This window comes from Ostrea edulis, chromosome 5 (genome assembly GCF_947568905.1).
Source record: "Ostrea edulis chromosome 5, xbOstEdul1.1, whole genome shotgun sequence".
NCBI lineage: Eukaryota > Metazoa > Mollusca > Bivalvia > Ostreida > Ostreidae > Ostrea > Ostrea edulis.
Window position 1 is genome coordinate 73872764 of NC_079168.1, and position 7558 is coordinate 73880321.

Here is a 7558-nt window from a genome sequence, read left to right on the forward strand (position 1 = left end):
TATAAATAATCTATGTAAGACATACCATCGTAATCAGTTATTGAAAGCAGGTCAGTTTTTGATGACATGAATATCAAAAACAAAGATGACAATTTTTGCAAGACTCTAGACTCAGTCCTGTTATCTATAGTTGTCCTACATTCCCCCTCCTTTACCAAAGCAACTACAATGATCACGTGACGACAGTGTACTTCATATACAGTAACGGTACGGGTTGTCAGTCTTGCATGTGCCAAATTAAATAATGTATGGCAGTTTCACTGTATATACATGTATGTAAAAGCGTATACATGTATATATGTCAATACTCAAATACATCTTTTTTTAAAATAATATATATCAGTAACGTATAGTCCTCAGTGTTGTAATTTCTTACAATTCGCCTTGATATTGATTTCAAAATCCCGAAAATGATTTATGATCATATCACGGATGTTTAGATATAAAACAATAAAATGGCGACATTCCTCCGCTTCGCAATTGCATCAAGATTTTTTAAAAAGATAAAATAATTTGTAATTAATTAAGCTATTTTACGCCAAAGTAATTTTCATAAACCACTTAAATCTTTGAGACTTAGAAAGCGTTCAGTGCCCTCAATAAGATTAAATCGTATATATTGGTCAAATATCACGTTCATTTCTTTTAAAAGGATCATTTTGCTGTCAACTAGGTTATATATTTATTTCTAAAAATTCCAAGTCACTTTAAATGGCTGGAATATGTTAAAAAAATAATAATGATGTAATAGTCATCTGCTATAACTCATGTACATTTATAACATGTTTTGACTATTTCCCCCTATATATTAGAACAAATGAGTGAAGGTTGTATATATGATGATAACTACGTGTAATCCTATTTTATTTATGTCGGTAATAATCGGCAATTAATGCCCCAGAAAACGCCTTGGGTAGACAGCAAGTTAAAACAAAGTATGAGCAAAGAGTGGATTTGTCATTTTCTTATCACTAAGTTAATGGAAAACGTTCACTCCAAGACGCTGTTTTCCATTGCATCTGTCTTGAAATTCTAAGCCAGCCTGATCAGAGGAGTGTAAATATATGTTGGGGAAATTGATTCTACTTTCCCTACTTCTTAACGACTTCAGCATATACACGGGCGATAGAAATAATATTAATGATAGGTTTAGAAAGCAGGCAATTTTAATCTTAACTCTTCATAATTTCACGATTAAGATGCAAAGATACGACAGTCCTAAGATGTAACAGTCTCGTGCAGGTCCCCGCTTTTTACGTATGTCTGAGTATGCAGATAAAGTGAACAAAGCCATTTATCACGCCTCAGACAAAATTATTGAAAATTAATTGGTCAGATCTTGGTCACATGCATATGACGCCATGAAAGAATAACCCATATCATGCGAGAAAAATCCGTATTGAGCGAGTAATTTATTATAGGGTTTGACTTGTAGCCGTGACAAAATGACGAAGCGATTTGGGCAGACGACTGCAACGCAAATAGACGAGAAAAGGCTAAGTTAATTTAGAGAATACACTTCGGTGTAATGCAAAGCTGGCTAAAATCCTTAGGGACGATCTGAAGGATCAGGGCCAAAATGAAGAATTTGAGGCCTATGATGCAATCAGTCTGTCGGAAGTTCTGGGTTACTTTTACTGTGACACAAGAAAACATCGTCCTTCGAGAACATCAGGCATTCTCGAAACACATATTTATTATCTCCATCCTTTAACAAGCTATTTGACATCATTAACCGCACAAAACTTTCTTGCACACAAATAAAACTTAATTGGTTTTCAATGGCTTAAATGCATCATATTTTATCAAACCATTTTATAACTAATAAAAATGATTACATATCACATCTTCAAATTATCCCCTCGATTATGTCTAATACAGTGGGTAACATGAAGGTTTAAGTTTTCAGTATACTTCATATGTCACAATAAGTCATAAAAGTTTAAACTCTCCTCACTCAATTACAAACGAGTACATTTGTATGAACTGAAGTCGCCATTACAATTTACCTCTCAACATGGATGAAACATTCCTGAGAGGGACGTTAAACAATATACATGAGGCCCATGGGTCACATCACTCACCTTGGCCCATATGTAAAGATTTTCCTTCTATACATGTATATTCAAATGTAATGATCCCCTATTGTGACCCCAACGTATCCCCGGGGGCCATGATTTTAACAAACTTGATTCTGCACTATATCAGGAAGCTTTCTTGTAAATGAAAACTTCTTTGGCCAAGTGATTCTTCAGAAGATTTTGAATGATTTTCCCTCTATATATTTGCATGTAAAACGATCCCCATTTGTGGTCCCATCCTACCCTCAGGGGCCTATTTTAACAACTTTGAATCTGCACTATGTCTGGAAGCTTTTAAATTTGTAATTTCCTGGCAAGTGGTTTTTCATCAGAAGATCTTTATAGATTTTACCTACATATTTGTATGTAAAACTTTGTCCCCCTATTGTGGCCCCATTCTACCCTCAGGGTCATGATTTGAACAAACTTGAATCTGCATTATGTCAGGATTTTTTCATGTAAATTTCTACTTTTCTAGCCCAGTGCTTCTTGGGTAAATTTTTAAAGATTTTATCTATATATTTGTATGTAAAATGTTGATCCCCTATTGTGGCCCCATCCTACCCTCACGGGTCATGATTTGAACAAACTTGAATCTGCATTATGTCAGAAAGTTTTCACGTTCCGGCTCAGTTGTTCTTGACAAGCATTTTTGTAATTATCTCCCCTCTGAAGGGGCATGGCCCTTCATTTGAACAAACTTAGAAGCTCTTCACCCAAGGATGCTTTTGGACAAGTTTGGTTGAAATTGCCCTGTGGTTCTGGAGAAGAAGTTGAAAATGTAGCTTGCAGCAATATGTATCTAAAAATCTATATAACTGAAAGAAAAACAAAAACCACCCAACTTGTCATCACAATAACTTCAGCGGCATGCAGCATGTGAAGAAGGATGTAATCTAATACCTTGAAAATCTTGGCCTGATAAATCTTCATCATAGAAAATCTTGGGTAATAAATCTTGGCGACGCTTGGGAAATCTTGACAGCATTTTTTGTTTGTTTGAATCATTCGAACATGCAACTTGGCCAGGCCAATCTTGGCGACGCTTGAGAAATCTTGACTGCGTTTGGAAGTCATATATCCTGGCGCAATGCAATCCTGACTTGGCCAGGATTGAAAATCATGACCGACCAGGTTATCAATCCTGACTTGGCCATGTTTGAAATCATGACCGACCAGGATTGAATGGTCAGGTTATCAATCCTGACTTGGTTATGTTTGGAATCATGACCGACCAGGTTTGGGTGGCCAGATGAGGATTGGATGACCATGTTATTGGCCAGGATTGAAATCATAACCTGACCGGCCAGGATAGGATGTGCCAGGATTGAAAATCGTGGCTGGTCATGTTTGTAATCCTGACTTGGCCAGGATAACATACATGTATCCTGGCCGACCAGGATTGATTTACAATGAAATATATAGAACATGACCTGGGGGTCCCCTATCCAGAGTTTGCGGATTCAAACCAAAACTTCAAAGCTGTGGTGGCGGAACTGAAACGAGGGGATCTTGGCACTGTTACCCACCATGCTGTCATTTCGGAGCCAGATCGGGAAAAGCTGTACACATGCATTCATCTTAGTCCAACGAAACCATGTGGTCTCCGGAATAAAGTTCAGTTTGATATTCGGCTGTATTTCTTCAGGTAGATGTAGATTTTAAAGTTTTATGTAATTTTGCAGAAGTGGCTGTGAAATTATGCATACCATGACAAAGCAGACATTTGTTGTAAAGCGGGATCTAATGTCGGGCTAGAAGTTTGTGACTAAATGCATGGACGAGATGACGAAAAGTCATAGGGAAAACGATAAAAGAAAACATAACTCCTATTATGTCCGAGATACCAGGTAATTTTGTCATCTTCATATATTCATTACAAGTGTAACATCGCTAAATAATACAATTATAATATTCTGTTACATATTAAAATATTTCAAAAATGATCAAGAAATGGAATTTTCTATCATGAGAATAGATAAACTCCGTTTATCTGATCATGATATAGGGCTCACGGCGGGTGTGTCCGGTCGACAGGAGATGCTTACTTCTCCTAGACACCTGATCCCACCTCTGGTGTGTCCAGGGGTCCGTGTTTGCCCAACTATCTATTTTGTATTGCTTATAGGAGTTATGAGATTGATCACTGTTCATTGTCTTCACCTTTCATTAATCAAGTGTCAAATTTGTTTCTTCTTTTTAAAATTAACACTCTGTTTCTTCAGACTCTGCGTATTGTCCAGTATCAAGCTACGAACTCTACATCAGTAAATTGAATCCTGATCTTGATCGGATCTGGCAGCGCCCTCTGCCAACTTTCTTAGAAAATGATGTTTGGTACGCAAAGCTACCCTTGGGACAGAAAGTGCTCGGAGCATTCATGTCAGAACCGAACGAATTAAGCCAAGTATACACCAATCACTCGATACGAGCTACTGGGGTACGGTTCTGTTAAAGGGAATGTTTGGCCCTGCTCAAATTACGGCAGTAGCAGGCCACAAATGTGTTGATGATGAGGAAAAAATTCAAATGGGTAAAACCCTGAGTGAATCCCAAGTGCCAACACTAAAAAATGAGCTGACTCTTCCTCCATGTGATGTAAGTCGCCCAACCATACAGTCGTGTTCATCCCTGAAACAGTTACCAGTAGCTACCACAAGTGCAGCAGGTCATTTAGTTGGTGTCGATATCGGTGCTCTCTTTGACGATTTCGGAAGTACAAACATGTCCAACACAAACACCATGCAAACAAATCCAGCCATTTTCAACAACTGTACCTTTACAATAAATTTTAAGATTTATACCTGGTTACCATAGTAACAATGTGAGCAGTGGTTCCTACACAGGCCATTCTCTTGTTTACCGTATTATTGTTACCTTTTTAAATACTTTTACACTTGTTGACATTGCTGAATCAAAAATATTTAAAAAAATAATTCAGAACAGTTGTTTTCAATTATTCTTAAACAAAAGGAAAGACATTTGACTACGCTGTATGCTATAGACCCCCACATATACAGTCAGAGGTCTTCGACGTGATGGATTCGTTACACAGTTAGTTAGTGACCTGATACATTTCGCCTCGCCCGATACGGATTTTCTTTTCCCACCATGTGTTTTCTGTATCAGGTCATGAACTGACTGTGTAACTAATAGTGCTATTTGTTTTATTATACGAGCTTTATATCTGTTTTGTCTCATATACATGTACCTATATCAATCACCGATACATTCAAAACTGATAAGCCAATAACTTATTTGGATTGATTTACTACATTAATTAAAGTAATTCTACCCTCATGTTACTTCATAACATTTTGCAAAATCAATTATTTATTTAGATTTATGCATGATAAAATATAACTCTTTTCCGATATTTATTGATTGTAATCAAAATCTTGTAAAACTTAACATATTTCCAGAGTCATAAGTTATATATAAATAATGAATTATATGTTTCAAAATATTGAATCCAAGGACGATAACTCTTTTCATTTATTTTTTTTAAACCAAGTCCTTTATGCAATAGATTTCCTTTATTTATCAAGGACATTTAAAAAAAAAATTTTTTTGCAAAGAAATAGTTTCATGAAATTTTTATAACCAGTTTTTGTGAGATTTTGTTTATGCTAAATGACAATATTTTAAATCGATTTAAATCATGAGTTGGGGTAGGCATATGACATATAATTTTGTTAGGAATTGGACAGGGAACAATTTCTCATAAAGTTTGTCATGGTATCCTACGGGGTCAAAGGTCATAAAAGTGCACATTTTTGCAATCTTTTTATAGTTGCTACTTGGAACAATAAGAAATGGGCAATCATATGTAGTATCTGGCATTCCATATGGTTCTATACTGGTACATATATATATCCAAGGTAAGGCATCTGCTCACCGTCAGCACAATCAACATGTAAAGCTTCCTGAACAGGATGCATCTCAATAAGAGATACGTGTTTAATATAAAAATTCTCACTTATAGTGGAGACAGTAGCACCAGTGTCTATCAAAGCTGTGCATTCAACCTTATTGATAGAAAGATTCACTTCATTTGGAATACCAACTAGCTGCTTTGTGTTGTTGGACCTTACTTTGGCATGACCAGACCCTTGGCCCCAGGATTTGGTCTGCTGGAGTTTAAATCTGTTCTCTGATGATCCAATCTAACACGGCATCCAATAGCGACGTGTCCTTTCTGGTGGCACTTGAAGCATATAACCTCATACTGTTGAACCGCAGGTGAAGCTGCTACATTTTGTACGTTGTATCTCAGCTGTTGACAGTAATTCTGGATTAGGCATCAGACTGTTGCTTCACATATCCTCTTTTCTTTCCCTCTTTGAAAAGGTTGTCTCGGCTGAGATGCATAATATGGATTCTGGGGATACATATGTGTGGCTGTCTACACTGCATCACATGGGCAGATAGCTGATTGAGCTGTGCTTGCAACTGATCAAAACGATACTCGCTAGTGCAGCCTTAACAGTTGCATACTTTGGTCTTACTGCAGAAAGGAACCCTTTTACTCTGCGCTCTCTGACCACCTACTTTAATACACATTCTTTACTTATTACAATACCATTATTACATATCTAAAGTAAACAACTCTGCAATATAATTAATCTAACAGCTAGTGTATGGGTACCCAAGAAACAGACAATTTTGATCTGCAGATCTACATCAAAATACACAATGGAAAAATCATAAGGAGAAAAACTCATCGATCAGCTGATCTATAGTTAAACTAATCCATATTGGATACTATGTATAAATATAAAGCACAATAACCACAAATTGTATGATTAGTTTCATTTGAGCTCACTACATTCTTTGCTTTTAATTGATGAAAACTGAAGATAACGAACAGTTATCATTCTCTTAAATCCCATTAGCAATACAAAATAGATAGTTGGGCAAACACGGACCCTTGGACATACCAGAGGTGGGATCAGGTGCCTAAGAGGAGTAAGCATCCCCTGTCGACCGGTCACAGCCGCCGTGAGCCCTATATCTTGATCAGGTAAACGGAGTTACCCGTAGTCAAAATCAGTGATATTTAGTTAATATGTTGAACTAAATTAAGATATATGCAAAATATATTTATTGGCCTTATAGAACGAGATTAAATTTTATTTTTTACTCTGAACACATTATAATGTGAACATACATTTGGTTTGTATGATTTCTTCCGTTCGAAATCTGCTTCTCACTCTTTCGAATGCGCACGCGCTGGTTACAAAATTCAAGTTACTTTGGTTTAAAATTCCAAAATTACATTGTAATTTTCGCCTATTCATTGATAAATTAATCGTAGTTCATAAAACGTTGGTTCAAATATGAAAACTACAATAAGGTACAATGTTTATTACATTAAAAGTAAAATACAGCCCTCGTCTGATTAGCCGACATTAAAGTGGACTCTATAACTATTATATAATATATAGTGAATAGATATACAAATTTGAATTCCCCCC